Source organism: Grampus griseus (assembly GCF_964374135.1).
Source record: "Grampus griseus genome assembly, chromosome: 4".
Lineage (NCBI taxonomy): Eukaryota > Metazoa > Chordata > Mammalia > Artiodactyla > Delphinidae > Grampus > Grampus griseus.
In genome coordinates, this window is record NC_138997.1 from 48,576,397 (window position 1) to 48,593,715 (window position 17,319).

The 17,319-nt window shown below is 37.2% G+C and overlaps 1 protein-coding gene across 1 annotated transcript in view; it reads left to right on the forward strand.

The window, feature by feature from the left end:
* The window catches only part of COX18 (cytochrome c oxidase assembly factor COX18), a 163,293-nt gene extending 147,594 nt beyond the window's left edge, over positions 1–15,699 (forward strand). The window contains exon 9 of the transcript XR_014296713.1: positions 15,602–15,699. The gene's annotated coding sequence lies outside the window, so the exon portion shown is untranslated. The remainder of the gene's footprint in view (positions 1–15,601) is intronic.
* Positions 15,700–17,319: the final 1,620 nt, after the last annotated feature.

Here is a 17,319-nt window from a genome sequence, read left to right on the forward strand (position 1 = left end):
TTTGTCTGCTCTGATGTAAAGGAAAGCCAGGAATAAGGCAAAATAAATGCTCAATATTTTATTTTAATAGCTAATATTCAGAATAAGGAGTTGGGTTGGCATCCTTGTTACTTTTTTTTCTTTGAGCTGGGATCTTTATTATTTATTTATCTTTGACTGTGTTGGGTCTTCATTGTGGTGCGCGGGCTTCTCATTGCAGTGGCTTCTTTTGTGGCGGAGCACCGGCTCTAGTTGTGCAGGCTTCAGTAGTTGCAGCACGCTGGCTCAGTAGTTGTGGCTTGCGGACTCTAGAGGGCAGGCTCAGCAGTTGTGGCACATGGGCTTAGTTGCTCCGTGGCATGTGGGATCTTCCTGGATCAGGGCTTGAACCCGTGTCCCCTGTACTGGCAGGTGGATTCTTAACTGCTGCGCCACCAGGGAAGTCCCCTGATTACTTTCAGTGGTGTCTGGTATGTTTTTTTTTTTTTTTTAATTTTAGTAGAATACAAAAAGGAATCTATTTGCAAACCAAATAAAAACACTGATACACTACGAAATGTAATGTGGATGGCTAGTGGCAAGCTGCTGCATAGCACAGGGAGATCAGCTCAATGCTTTGTGACCACCTAGAGGGGTGGGATAGGGAAGGTAGGAGGGAGGCCCAAGAGGGAGGGGATATGGGGATATATGTATACGTATAGCTGATTCACTTTGCTGTACAACAGAAACTAACACAACATTGTAAAGCAATTATACTCCAATAAATATATAAAAAATAATAAAAACACTGAACAAATTATTTTATTTTTCCTTTTCCTGGTTTTTGTGTTACTTCCAATCTTATGTTTATTCATATACTTATATACATACATATTCATATACATACTATAAATCTTTTTTATTGAGACACAATTAACATATTAGTTTCAGGTGTACAACTTAATGATTCAATATATGTGTATATTGTGAAATGATCACCATAGTAAATCTAGTTAACATCCATCATCACACGTATTTGCAAATTCTTTTCCCTTGTGATAAGAACTTTAAAAAATCTACTCTTTTAGCAACTTTCAAACATAAAATACAGTATCATTAACTATAGTTACCATGGTGTACATTACATCCTCAGGACTTATTTTATAAATCGAAGTTCGTACATTTTGACTACCTTCACCCATTTTGCCAACCCTCCACACACGCACTTTCACCCCACTCCCACCCCCAGCAACCACCAATCTGTTCTCTGTATCTGTGAGTTTGGTTGTTGTTTTTTTTTAATTCCACATATAAGTGAGATCATATGGTATTTGTCTTTGTCTGACTTATTTCACTAAGCATAATATCCTCAAGGTCCTTCCATGTTGTTGAAACTGGCAGGATTTTCTTCTTTTTATGGCTGAATAATATTCCATTGTATGTATGTGTGTATATATATATATACACACATATATATATACATATATATATATGTATATATATATATATATACACACACACACCACATTTTCTCTATCCATTCATCCATCTGTAGTCACTTAGGTTGTTTCCATGTCTTGGCTGTTGTACATAATGCCACAATGAACAAGGGGGAGCAGATATTTTTTCAAATTAGTGTTTTGATTTCCTTTGGATAAATACCCAGAAGTAAAATTGTTGGATCATATGGTAGTTCTATTTTCAATTTTTTGAGGAGTCTTCATACTGTTTTCCATAGTGGCTACATCAATTTACATTTCCACCAACAGTGCACGAGGGTTCCTTTATTTCCACATCCTTGCCAACACTTGTTATTTGTGTTCTTTTTGGTAATAGCCATTCTAACAGTAATTTGCATTTCCTTGATGATTAGTGATGTTGAGCACCTTTTTATGTACCTGTTGGCCATCTGTATGTCCTCTTTGAAAAAATGACTGTTCAGGTCCTCTGCACATTTTAAAATCAGATTGTGTTTTTTTTTCCTGTTGAGTTATATGAGTTCTTTATATATTTTGGATAATAACCCTTTATCAGATATATGATTTGCAAATATTTTCTCCCATTCTATAGGTTGCCTTTTTATTTGGTTGATGGTTTCCTTTGCTATGCAGAAGCTTTTTAGTTTGATATAGTCCCACTTGTTTATTTTTGCTTTTATTGCCTTTGCTTTTGTTGTCAAATCCAAAAAATCATCATCAAGACCAATATCAAGGAGCTTACCTCATATATTTTCTTCTAGGTAGTAGTTTTATGGTTTCAGCTCTTCTTATGTTCAAGTCTTTAATCCATTTTGAGTTGATTTTTATGTATGGTCTAAGATAGTGGTCCAGTTTCATTCTTTTGCATCTGGCTGTCCACTTTTCCCAGCACCATTTATTGAAGAGATTGTCCTTTCTCCATTGTATATTTTTGGCTCTTTCGTTGTAAATTAATTGACCATATATGTTTAGACCATGTATGTGTGGGCTTATTTCTGAGCTCTCTATTCTGTTCCATTCATCTATGTGTCTGTTTTTAATGCCAATGTCCTACTGTTCTGATTACTATAGCTTTGTAATATAGTTTGAACTTAGGAAGTGTGATGCCTCCAGCTGTGTCCTTTCCTCAAGAACTGCTTTGGCTAATTGGGGTCTTTTGTGGTTCCATACAAATCTGGGGACTGTTCTGTTTTTTGAGGGGAGAAGGAGAGAGGGAGTAGCTTTCTCTCCTTTACATGAGTTTTATATAGTTGATATGTTTAGTCATTAGCATTCAAAAATTTTTTTGTGCTCAGATTGTTTCATCTTTTGTTGATGGGAGCCTCTTCATACTGGCTCTGTGTTCTTTTGATGTTCTTTTGGTCATAAGCCACATTGTGCAGTATACCAGAACTCAGTAGGAAGTTGTAAATTCTGAGTATACAGTAATTTTCAATAAATTATACAAAAGTATAAAATCATATAGCTGAAAAGAAATATATTCATAGTGACACATAACAGCCAATAAAATATAATAAATTTACTGGTAAATTGAATTCCATACCACATATAGAACACATACTAGCACTGTATCTCAACGAATATTGGGGACTAAAAAGCAATCCACAGGATAAAATAAATGTGGAAAAATTTACACAGAACATGCAGGGGAGAAAATATCTCAGTAAACATTGGTAGAAATTAAAATAGTAAAGTAAAATTAATTTACATGAATTCCTACACAGGTAACAAAACTATGTGAAAATAAATCATTTGATGAAATAACTGGTACAAAATATAAAGCAAAAACTAATATTGAAGGAATTACAATGCCATTCTTATGCATACACTAAAGACAGATTTTCCAAGATATATCAGAATATTTCATTGAGTATTAGTATGCAGCCAAAAGAGAAAAAACATAAGAATTCTAATGGAAATTTATGTTCAATGAAGACCATACTGTGTAACAAACACAAACAATAAAGATTTTAATTATCTTCAAAACCTAGAACACAATAATCTTCAAAACTGTATATAATATCAATCATAAAGCTTGATAATCCATCATCTTTATAGAAATTCAGCATTTATTTTATTAGACACTAAGTCATTACTATCTTCAAACTACTGTTTTGTAAGTACTCTTACTGTGTTCATTTGAAAACTCTATTACCAATAAACTTGAACCTAATTTTATACTAATATCTCATTGCTTTTGAGAGATGGATTATAGGGTTAATAAATAATAACCCTAAATACAGGGGAATAAACCAAAATCTAATTTTGGTGAGTTGTTTGGTTTGTGGCATGCCACTTTTGATGAAAACAGTAGTACAAACCTCTGTTAAAGAGTGTGAATTTCTTTCTTTGCTGTGATGTTTTCCATTGCTCTGCTCCACTTCTAGTGGTAACATTATTACTACTGTTATTTTGGAATTAGTGGATTAATAGTCTTAAATAACCATCCTAGACCTGTCAGCAATGTATGGCCATCCGACCATAATATAGAATTTTCATATGCAGGTAAATTTGCAATTTTTGTTGTTGAAAAAGCTGTGTATGTAAGCTGGAAGATAGAATTTTCTTCATAGTATCCAGATATACATTATGTCAGGTGTAGTCATATATACCCTAGGAGCATACAGATTAGCTCCGTATGCTGCAGTGAGTTCAAAAGTCAATGTGCCCCCAGAAGAGTTTTTAAAACACCTTTTTTTTTTTTTGGCGTACGCGGGCCTCTTACTGTTGTGGCCTCTCCCGTTGCGGAGCACAGGCTCTGGACGCGCAGGCTCAGTGGCCATGGCTCATGGGCCTAGCCGCTCCACGGCATGTGGGATCCTCCCGGACTGGGGCACGAACCCGTGTCCACTGCATTGGCAGGCGGACTCTCAACCACTGCTCCACCAGGGAAGCCCTAAAACACCTTCTTTAAACTTATGAAGAAGGTTTAAAAAATATTATTACACAATCAGGGCACTGATGAGACTCAGCTTTAAACCATTTTTGATACTTCAGTGAATGCCTATTCACTTTGGTTTAGGATAGTTAATGTATTAGTAAGGATTCTCCAGAGAAATAGACCAATGGGGTACATTTATTAAAAGATTTATTATGGGGAATTGGCTCACAGGATTATGGAGGCTAAGAAGTTCCATGCTCTGCCATCAGCAAGCTAGAAACCCAGAAAAGTCAGTAGTGTAGTTCCAGACCAAGTCTGAAGGCTTGAGAACCAGGAGGTGCTGATGATGTAAGTTCCAGTTCAAGGTCAGGCGACTTACCCATCGTAAGTCCCAGCTTATGCAGTGAGGCTCAGAGTGAATTCTTCCTTCCTCTGCTTTTTTGTTTTATTCAGGCCCTCAATGGATTGGATGATGCCTACCCACATTGGGGATAGCAATCTGCTTTACTTAGTCTACCATTTCAAATGCTGATCTTATTTAGAAATACCTTCAAACCCAAAATATTGTTTAACCAAATATTTGAGTACTCTGTGACCCAGTCAGGTTGACACATAAAATTAATCATCAGAATTAGGTTTGTTAAGTTAAAGATAGTAATATGTATGTGTTCTTCACATGATATTTTCCATGTCCAGGCTATCCTGAGGATTTTTAAGCTCTGGGATATTTGCTAATAGATTCTGAAACTGCAACATGTCCTAACATTCAGGACTTCTTTGTTCTCTGTGTATCTTTGAAAACATGGTATTCTAGGGAAATATGGTGATTCATCAACTTTGATGCAAGTTGACTGTTCTCAAATTACCAGTCTATATAGTGGTAATTTTTATATATGTATCAGAAATAGTGGATTAAGGCATTTCATCAATTTAATCTTCATGAAGCTTACATCACTTTGGTTCTCTATTTTATTTTGCATTCCAGACACACAGAATCTAAAAAGATATAACTTTTTTCCTAGAGATTATTTTCGTATATGTATAAAGTCAAGTTACAAAGCAATTCAATAGCTTTGTGGGAGTATATGTTCATATGCATTCTTCTGGGGATGGGGGGACATCATGTAAAAATTGACGACTTCTGAGGGGAAAAAATGGAAAGAAGTTCAAATTTTGCAAATAAAACCAAAATAAATTTTCATTCTTAGTAGTACATTTCCAAAATTAGGCTGATGCTGTTTTGGTTTAGTGGAATGGACTTTGACATACAACATATAAGTCATCTTTGGCCTTGAATTGATTATGAATATTTGTGTTAAAGCCAACATTTCTGAAAATCCTGACTCACAGATACATATAAAAGCAAAATGAATCAAAGCTCCTCAGAATTGCTTTGCTTGATTAGAGTGAGCTAGCGTTGGAGCATGCAAACTGAATAAGGTACTTCACGTTGAATTTGGGTCACTTCATTTCCTTAGTTCTCAAGGCAATGGGATCATCTTTGATAAAATTTTCACTACCAATGCCCCCTGTCAGCAAGGAATGGATTTCAAATGCCTATTTTATTATTAAGGTCCAAGAAGCTGAGGAAACCCTCAGAAAATGTCTGTAGGATTTCCAACTCTGCCAGCTGAGAAATCGACAGTGATTTGTCAGTCTCAACCTTATCCTGTGAAGCACTTCCTTTGGCATCTTGGTAAGAAATTGCTTATGTTTTTTTAGCAGCAGGGCCTTGGATCAGAAGATTTACCTTTTGCACATGGCCAAAAATACTTGTCAAGTAAGCCAAGCAGTGAATGAATATCTCCCTTTCAAATTGTTCTGAGTGGGTTTTCTTTTTCTCTTTTTCTCTGAAGTTTAATCATCTGCATTGACTTGTCCCCTGGAATGCCAGTGAGTGTCCATACAGTAGAAAAAAGATTATAATCTTATTCTACTTTTTGACCAAATTTCTTAAAGTGGTGACTCAAGGATCTGGCTCTGACAACTTTCACAGCAGCAGAAAAGACTTCTTTCATTGTTATTGGCCGAGTCTTTGATAACAACACACACCAGTCTGTACAGCAATGCATTCCAATGTCATGGGTTGCTTCTCTCTTCACCAGAGCAACAAAACTAGATATATTTCCAAGCATCAAAGGTGCTCTATTTTGCACAAAATACCAGAATTTTCTTTCAGTTGAAGTGTTTCTTGGCAAAGAAATGATGTTCACAGCCCCTAAGAGTTTCTAAAAGGGGCTCACAAAATAGGAATTCTTATAAGAGCTCATTTGCCCTTACATTTGTGAGTAGTTTTATCCAGTTGAGTGCTGAAGGAAAGTGATTTTTTTCCACCATGACTGGATTCAAAACATTAGAAGAAATGTCAGTGATTTTGTACTAGATAATAAAGTTTTATAGCAACACACTTTTTTTTTTTTTTTTTTTTTTTGCGGTACGCGGGCCTCTCACTGTTGTGGCCTCTCCTGTTGCAGAGCACAGGCTCCGGACGCGCAGGCTCAGTGGCCATGGCTCACGGGCCCAGCCGCTCCGCGGCATGTGGGATCCTCCCGGACCGGGACACGAACCCGTGTCCCCTGCATCGGCAGGCGGACTCTCAACCACTGTGCCACCAGGGAAGCCCGCAACACACTTCTGATTTTAATTCTTTTGTCCACAGATAGGCTCAACAATTTGTGTGGCATATGTGTCAACACAGTCTCTCGAATCATATCGTGTTGCTATTACCTGTCGGCATGATCAGTGACCTTTAGATTTCTTCAAGGCAAGCTTTAGGTAGTATAATTTACTTTAGAAGATTTTTTCTAACAAAACAAATTTTAAAGTAACAGGTGGGGAAAAATATTTTTCCTTTTTTGTGGAGATCTCTATAGATGGCAGATTAAAAATTTAATGCCATAGAATTTTTCTTTTGGAATAGTCTTTCTTGTTAATTAGCTGATGCAGAGGTACTGGAGCCATGCACTGTTTTGAGATATAGCTGTGATCTTCCAAAAATCATAATTACCAACACATTCCCACTGCTTGCAATACATGTTTTGTAATATTGCTTTTCTGACATTCTGTGATTCTCTTTCAAATGTTTTCATTTATTTAGAAAAAGGCAGTCCTAGAATTCCTAGGGAGAACCCAGACATGTCTCCATCCTAGAGTGAGATAGTGTTTGAGCCTATTTGATAAGCATGAATGCATACAGCTGTCTCTTTCTCTATCTGTCTAATAAGAAATGCCAATGTACCTTCACAGCCTTGTTGTATTTTTGTCATAGTTCCCACAGTTGATTTGACTCAATCTGGAATAGAACCCTATAAATAAGTAATGTTCCATGGAAATGTTTTTGTTTTATTGTAACGATGATGACATGCATTCATCCTAGGGTTATTTTAATAAATTAAATAAATCTTCATAAATAAATTACTTCTACATTGAGAGAGGCCTCAATATCTCCTGCTTCTTCTAAATTTCTTAAATTAGGCAATACCAAGGTTGATAATGATCCTTCATGAGTTTCATTCAGCTTGGTATAACTCTATTTTTTTAAACAATATTCTGTCATTTTCTCTATAGGGGTTCCTTCATTTAGCAACTACATTTTCAGTGTTTGGCCATTAAACAAGAAGAAATAAAGTGTCCATGTTGATTTTGCCACATGCTTGCTCCTCCTGTGGTCTTGCCCATCTTAGCTGATGGCAGTTGGGTCTTCTCTCACAACCTACATCTAGCTCGTTAGCAAATCCTGCTGCCTCCATGTTTCAAGCTGTATCCAGAATTTGACCATTTCTGACTGTCTTTCCCACTACCACCTTGAACTATGTCACCAGCATATCTTGCTTGATTTAAATTATTAAACTCTTAAAATAGTGTTCCTTCTTCTACCTTTACACCTTAGTCCCTTCACCCAGCAGTAGAATTATACTGTTATAGCATAAACCATATCATGTCATTCCTTTGCTCAAAACCCTCCAATGGCTTCAGACGTATTTTAGGATAAAGTCCAACATTCTTGGCAAGGAGTCATATATGGTCTTGCCCCTGGTTACTTGTTTTAGTCAAGTTTCCACTTCGGTGTTACTGCATAACAAACAACAAAATCTGTGTAGCCCAACGATGTGTATTAGTTTTTCTCCTTCACAGGGCTGCAGGTCTGCTGAGGCAGTTCTATTGCAGGCTATGGGGTGAATTCGGCTCTGACCTGTATCCTTCATTTGGAGACTAGTGGCTCCCCAGGCCCTGAACTTTTCATGATAGATGTAAAGTAAAGAGCACTAGAGGCCAAAGCCAACCTTGAAAGCCTCTCAAAGCCTCTGCTTCAGGCTTTCTGGCTAATGCTCTATGACTTCACCTCTAAAACTTTTCTCTCCTTTTAATTGTCTCAACTAATCGTTTTAATTAATGTAGCTATATAGTAAGTCTTAAAATCAAATAGTGTGATCCCTCCCACTTTATTCATTTTCAGAATGTTTGGGCTATTCTAGTTCCTTTGGCTTTTCATATAAACATTAAGATAAACTTTTGGTAGGGATTGCATTGAACCCATAGATCAGTTAGGGGAGAAGTGACATCTTTATTTTGTATTAATGTGTTATGTACTAAGATATCCAATCCATGATAAAGGTCACTGATATCTTTCTTCAGAATTTTGTAATTTCCAGCATTTTGTGATTTCCAGCATTCATACTCTGCTTTTGTTTGGTTACATATATGTCTAAGTATTTTGTTTTCTTTGGAGCGATTGTAAATGGTATTGTTTGTAGTTTTATTTCAGTTGTTTAGGAGCTTGTTTCTTAAAATTTTGCTATACACTCAGGGTTTAAAAAATACATGTGTTTATATATAGTGATATATAAATATCACTACATATACATAGTGGTCATACCAAGAAGGCCATAGCTTTTTTTTACTCTTTTGAATTTAGTCAGATAACTTTTCTGGTCAAGTACCTACAGCTATGTATATTCTCTGGAGGTTTGCAAAGAAGGTATAATTCTGTTTATAGTATATAAGATTGAACCTGATCATTTTTATTTATTTATTTTTTCTGCGGTACGCGGGCCTCTCACTGCTGTGGCCTCTCCCGCTGCAGAGCACAGGCTCCGGACGTGCAGGCTCAGCGGCCGTGGCTCACGGGCCCAGCCGCTCCGCGGCATGTGGGATCTTCCCGGACCTGGGCACGAACCCGTGTCCCCTGCATCGGCAGGCGAACTCTCAACCACTGCACCACCAGGGAAGCCCGAACCTGATCATTTTTTAATCTGACATTATCACTTATATTATTACAATCCTTTGTGGTCTTATTTTTTTCTATGCAACCTATAAAACAGTAAGAGTGATAGGTTCAAATACCTAATTAAAATTAGTTTTGTTTTATCAATTTATTTTGTACATCATTCTTTTGCTTTCTACCTGACTTCTTTTTCACATGGTAATGATACCTATATTTCAGCCAGTGAGTATCATTTAGTTTGTGCATGTTTCTTTTAAACACATATATTTGAATTTTGTTCCTTCTTTTCTCTCGAGTCTATGTCATTTACCTAGGAGTTTAAGTTCTTTATGTTAATAGATTTATATTTATTATCAACATTTACACTTAAAATTTTTTTTCTTTGTATTTAATGATTTTTCTCTTCTGTATTACCTTTCTGATTGCCAAGTTTCCTGGCCTTTTTATGTAGGAACAATAGTTTGCTTCTTTATTTTTGAGTGATTTGAAAGATGTCTACTTGTAATTCTCTCTATGGTCACCATTAAGTTTTGTAAAAATATAATTAAATTTACATTTTTCTAAATCTACAAGTGAAGACATCCCTATAAGACAAGGTATTTATTCACTCCATCTACCTCTCTTTCTACTTTCTTTTTCCCTCTGTTTCCTGGTCATTGTTAAGATAATCTGTAAAAATAAATCTAGATTATTATTAATAAACTAATATTTTATTTTATGCATATTATCTTTAAAAATATATTATTTTACATTTTCATTTATTGTGTAACCATTTTAACTGTAGTAACCCAACTATTTCAAACTAACTTCATGGCTAAGACATTATTGTTCAGCACCAGCCCTTTGTAACATGAATTACTCATTTTCAAATCCTTCATTTTAATTCATCCTTTGATTGGCTAGAAGTACATCTTTGAGTAATTTATTTAAAAAGTATACATATCTGGTCTGTTTATAAAGGTAAAAGGAATTTTTTTCTATTCACTCCACACAATTGATATCTCACTGAATAGATCTTTTTTACAGCTCTGTAGATAACAGCTTTATTATCTTCTAAAGTTATTAAAGGAGACAGTGTTACAAAGTCTAGGGTGAAATTAATTTTGTTGCCTTTTCTGTCTGGCTGTCGTGTGTGTGTGTGTGTGTGTGTGTGTGTGTGTGTGTGTGTGTGTGTGTGTAAAGAGAGAGAGGGGGAGACTTTATTTTATTTTTGTAAACTTTTATAAAAATTATTTTGCTAAAATTTGTCTAGTAATAGGTCACTTTCCGTCACCAGTTTTTGCTGGTAGGTGGATAAAATTCTAATCTGGCCTCTCTTTTTCTTCTAAGGAGTTTTATTGTTGTTGTTTACCTATAATAACTTTAATCATTCTATTTCATTAATTTCTGGGGTCTTCTTTAAGATTCAGTAATACCTCACAGGTTGGTACTTTGCTCTCCTTTTTTCATCTTCTCTCTCAAGTAATTTTCTCCCTTCACTCTTGTCTTCTCTGTCCTCGCATAAGCTTTATATCCACATTGTATTTGACTTTTAACATATATAGTTTGTAGTCTTTGGTCCCTCTCATGAAGATTTTAATTATTGAGTGTACTTTTTTTCCTTGTGGAAATTCTTTATGTCATCTATCTTCTTTTTCATCTCTATTTCCATTTTTGTATCTGAGCCAGTGATCTCATCTTCATTTTTCTGTGTAAACACTTCCTATTGTTTTAGAAGGTATGCTTTTCTTTTCCTTAATTAGATATGAAGCAGTTTCTAAAAACTATTTTTTCTGGGTTTTATAACAAATTTTTAAAAGTAATTTTTTTGGTCTGAACCCTTACTTTATTTTCAATCCACGCTAGATTGTTTTCTGTACACTCATTCTTCTTTTTAAATAGATTCTCTGCAATTTAAAGTTATTATAAAACAATGGCTATATTTCCCTGTGCTGTACAATATATTCTTTTTTTTTTTTTTTTTGCGGTACACGGGCCTCTCACTGTTGTGACCTCTCCCCTTGCAGAGCACAGGCTCCGGACGCGCAGGCTCAGCAGCCATGGCTCACGGGCCTAGCCGCTCTGCAGCATGTGGGATCTTCCCAGACCAGGGCACGAACCCGTGTCCCCTGCATCGGCAGGTCGACTCTTAACCACTGCGCCACCAGGGAAGCCCTACAATATATTCTTGTTGCTTATCTTTTTTATATATAGTAATTTGTACCTCTTAATCCCATAGTCATATCTTGCCACTCCCTGCTTCCTTCTTTCCACTGGTAACCACTAGTTTGTTCTCTATATCTGTAAGTCTGTTTCTGTTTCGTTACATACATTCATTTGTTTTATTTCTTTAGATTCCACATATAAGTGATCACATGCAGTATTTGTTTTTCTCTGTGTACACTTCTTAATTTTCTATGAATGAGGAAAGATTTACACAGACTCAGTGTTTGTCAAAACACAGGGTTTGTAGCTATTTTTTTTAATATATATTATTTGTGTGCTTTTATAAGGATTTATTTATTTTGCCCGTGCCATGCGGCATGCGGGATCTTAGTTCCCTGACCATGGATCGAACCTGTGCCCCCAGCAGAGGAAGCGTGGAGTCCTAACCACTGGACCGCCAGGGAATTCTTATAGCTATTTCAAGATGGCCTGCTGCCTAGGTTAATGTGCATAACTTCTAGGCCAATTTCTTTTGCCCATCAAATTTTCAACCTTTGCAGATCTGCAGGACTGAGATAGGTAACCTCTCTAATTCCCACTATATAATTCTCTTAATCTGTGAGAAGATGAAGTATGTTAAACACCTTAGCCTGCAGCATGCATTGCTCTAAATACTCTCCCAGTCTATTCCCCAGGCTACTGTGCTTTCCATGTGGGGATTACAAGTTGCAGATTGGCACCACCCATCATTTTCCTTCACCTTTGGCCAATAATGCCAGGAATGCAATCTCTGAATGTGTGTAAAAGAGATGCTGAAGGAACATGGAAAGGAAGAGGAATATGGCATGGAATGCCCCACTAGTATAATTTTGATACAGTAAAGTAATGGCTTTTCATTTTCCTGTTTGGAACAGACCCAGCAGCTGAGTTGTGATTAGGTGGTAGTGGGAGGGTGATGATGGGGTTTGGGTAGAGGATGTGAACTGGTTATAGCTTCCTTCAGCCTTACTCTAGGAGAGCCAGGCTCCACTTTTTGATCTTGTAAAGCATGCATAGGCCGTTTATTGTGTTTCTCAACCTTGATACACCAGCCTTCTAGTTAGAAATTTTTCCCAACTTCTGGATTAGTGTCTTCTTTCCTTACATTTCATTGATGTAGTAAGTATTCTTCCCTGTATTTTCTTAAGTATTTTATTGGAAATTTGGAATAGGGGCAGTTAATGAAATGCAATTTTTGTTGAGATGTCTTCAGTAGTTTAAAACATTTTCTCTACTTCTGAACTGAGACTTCTTTCTAAGAGCTTCTAGGTTCATTTCATCTTCATGACAAAGATTTATATCATTTTCTCTTAAAAAATTTCATCCTTGGATTACAGTGTAATTGAATTTAAATCTACTAGTTCTGGGCTTACACAAAGCCTGCATATCCATCTGACACTTCTTTTTTTTAATTAAAAAATTTTTAAATTTAATTTTATTTTTTTATACAGCAGTTTCTTATTAGTTACCTATTTTATACATATTAATGTATGTGTCAATCCCAATCTCCCAATTCACTGGCACTTAACTTCTGCCCTTTCTCAAGGGCCATGGGGCTGACTCCACAGTGACTTTGCCAGACTTGACCTTAGAGTTGGCTCCCATTGGAAGCTTGGCAGTAGCTAATTCAACCATGCCTTAGGTCCCTGCTTCCCTTGCTCATTGCCCAAAATGTAATCTCATCTGTTATCTCTTTTCTCCTATTGGCTTCTCTTCATATTACCTGATGCTCTGATGCTTTTTCTTTCCATGGGGCTATTCCCCTAATTCCTATACAACTTTATTTCTGAAAGCATTGTTTCTTAGTAGGAAATTCGTCTGTGTGCAACCACTTCCCTGAATGGTAGAAAGAGGATAGTTTTTTATTTTCTTGCTTTAGTTCTTCAGTAGTGAACAAGGCTATTAAATTAAATTTTTAAATTTAATTTTATCTATTTTTCCATGTGGGGATTACAAGTTGCAGATTGGCACCACCCATCATTTTCCTCCACCTTTGACCAATAATGCCAGGAATGCAGTCTCTGAATGTGTGTAAAAGAGATGCTGAAGGAACATGGAAAGGAAGAGGAATACGGCATGGAATATCCCACTAGTATAATTTTGATACAGTCAACACATATCCTACACACACACACACACACACACACACACACACACACACACACACACACACACACACACACACACGTTCTTCATGTTAGCCATTTATGGAGTTATGGGATGGTCCATTCACCCTAGCAATTTCCATAATGAGGAATGAGCTTTTATAATCAGAGAAATGGGCCTGTTTCTCAGCATAAAGAGATGTTAAAGAGATACACAGCAAAAGTTAAACAGGCCATATGATTCATTCATACTCTTCTGTTTCAAATGTTCTATTCTTATCTACTTTAGTCCCGTCTTGGTACACTAGTCAGTTGCAGTGTGGCACTGGCAACAGCAGAGAAAGTTAAGCCCAAGTCCTCCATTATTTATGTGTTACTTAGCAATTACAAGAACAGTTAATTGGACTGACTAAGTGAAAAGTGGCCAGGGACCAGACTGACACCCCTCACCCCCAACTATGATTATAATTGGGACCTATTTTTTCTTTTTTTTTAAAATTGAAGTATAGTTGATTTACAGTATTATATTAGTTTCAGGTGTATGACTAGTGATTCAATATTTTTGTAGATTATATTCCATTTAAGTTTGTTACAAAATAATGGCTGTATTTCTCTACACTGTACAATATATCCTTGTTGCTTATTTACTTCAAACGGTGTAGTTTGTATTAATCTCATACCCCTGTCTTGCCGCTCCCCACTTCCCTCTCCCCACTGGTAACCACTAGTTTTTTCTCTATACCTGTGAGTCTGTTTCTGTTTTGTTATATAAGTTTATTTGCTTTTAATCCTTATACCATCTTACTTTAGAGCATCTGCATGATACTGTGATTTATAAGAAATTTATATTAGGGTTTTCGTCATTTCTGGCATTGGAAATGACGAAAACCCTTGGAATTTTTTAAATGAAGAGAGCAATGTATGTATCTTTTGTTAGGTTAATGAGGTGACTTTGGGGGAAAACACCTAAGGATGGAAGCTGGTTGATAGTGGAGCCAACCAGATGATTAGAGGGTTGGAACTTTCAGTCCCACCCCACAACCTCTGAGAAGGAGGGGAGAGGGGCTGGAGGTTGAATCAATCACCAATGGACGGTTATTTAATCAAACCGTATCTATGTATTGAAGCCTCCATGAAAACCAAAAAGGACGAGTTCAGTGAACTTCCCAGTTGATAAACACAAGGAGTTATGGGCAGAGTAGTGCACTTGGAGGGGGTGTGGAAGCTCAGTGCCTCTTCTTTGTATGTTGCCCTATGCATCTCTTCAACCTGACTATTCCTGAGTTATATCCTTTTGTAATAAACTGGTGATCTAGTAAGTAAAATGTTTCTCTGAGTTCTGTGAGCCATTCTAGCAAACTAATTGAATCCAAGGAGGGGACCATAGGAACATTTGATTTATAGCCAGTTTGTCAGAGGTACAGGTGACAACCTGGATGTGTGCCTGTTGTGTGAAATTCAAGGAAGAGGGTCACTGGAATCTACAATCTATAGCTTGTCAGTCAGATGCAGTGATAACCTGGGCTTTCGATTGGTGTCTGAAGAGGGGAGGGACTAAACCCTTAACCTGTGAGGTCTGATGCTATCTCTAGGCAGATAGCATCAAAATTGAGTTAAACTGTAGGACACCCAGCTGGTGTCAGCATTGCTTGCTTGCTGGTCTGGTGGGAAAACCCCCACCTCCACACACTTGAATTGGTGACCAGAACCTTTTTAACCTGCCTTTGCATTCTCTTTCTTCGCTGGAATCTGGTGGCTGAATGCTGATTAGCTGGCAATTTTAGTAAGGATGAAGTCTGATCGGACTCCCTACACCTCACTTGGACATCCTCATCCTGGCTGAAATGGAAGTCTCTGTTAACTTGATGGTTAACCACCCCCTCCTTCTTGAAACTCGACTCTTCTGGTTTCCACGACACTGCATTCTCATGGTACACCACTCACCAGTAAGACTGTTTTTTCCATGTCTCCTTCCTTAAACATTGGTGGTTATTGGGGCTTGGGGAGTGATAATCATGTCTCTTTCCAATGTGGCTTCTGAACCAAAGGAGAAGTAGACACAGGATGCAGATGGAGATCAACATACCAGTTTTATTACAGTAACGCTGAATTGAAGAATGCAGCCTGAGACCACAATTGGATGACTCAGTCTTTTGAGAGAAATGGATGGACTTTTTTACCCAGTTGCAGACAGTGAAGCAGGAAACCCTTAGGCCTCCCCGCTCAGGGCAAAGCCTGTCTCTGTAGCTTCCTGTAGTAGAAGTAAAGATATGTATCCATGCAGTAGGCCAACTAGTCTGAAGGTGAACGAAGATTGGACCCTGGATCACACTTGTGCAGACACATTTTTTTTGTTGTTTTACCAATCTAATAAATCGCTCTTCTTTCCTTAGAGACCTCTCTGAGTGTTTGAGAAATACATTTTTTTACTTTGTAGGCTGTCCAGCCTGATATGCAGATATCCTCCCAATATCTGATTAATTCCCCTCCTTGTTCCACAAAGAATGTCATCAGTTCCTCATATGCTATTAAAGATGGTGACTGCCCCCACCCTAACTCCTCATATTTACACCTAAGCCTTCATGACTATTTAGATTGTTTTTTTAAAATAGATCTTTATTGGAGTATAATTGCTTCACAATACTGTGTTAGTTTCTGTTGCACAACAAAGTGAATCAGCCATATGCATACACATGTCCCCATATCCCCTCCCTCTTGAGCCTCCCTCCCATCCTCTCTATCCCACCCCTCTAGGTCATTGCAAAGCACCGAGCCGATCTCCCTGTGCTATGCTGCCGCTTCCCAAAAGCCAACTATTTCACATTCAGTAGTGTATATACGTCAATGCTACTCTCACTTCGCCCCAGCTTCACCCTCCCACCCCATGTAATCAAGTCCATTTTCTATGTCTACCTCTTTATTCCTGCCCTGCAACTACGTTCATCAGTACCTTTTTTTTAAGATTCCATATTATATATGCGTTAGCATATGGTATTTCTTTTTCTCTTTCTGACTGACTCTGTATGACAGACTCTAGGTCCATCCACCTCACTACAAATAACTAATTTTGTTTCTTTTTATGGCTGAGTAATATTCCCTTGTATATATGTGCCACATCTTCTTTATCCATTCATCTGTCGATGGACATTTAGGTTGCTTCCATGTCCTGGCTATTGTAAATGGTGCTGCACTGAACATTGTGGTACATGTCTCTTTTTGAATTACAGTTTTCTCAGGATATATGCCCAGTAGTGGGATTGCTGGGTCATACAGTAGTTCTATTTTTTGTTTTTTTGGAGCCTTCGTACTGTTTTCCATAGTGGTTGTATCATTTACATTCCCACCAACAGTGTAGGAGGGTTCCCTTTTCACCACCCACTTTCCAGCATTTATTGTTTCTAGATTTTTTGTATAATGGCCATTCTGAATGGGGTGAGGTGATACCTCATTGTAGTTTTGATTTGCATTTTTCTAATAATTAGTGATTTT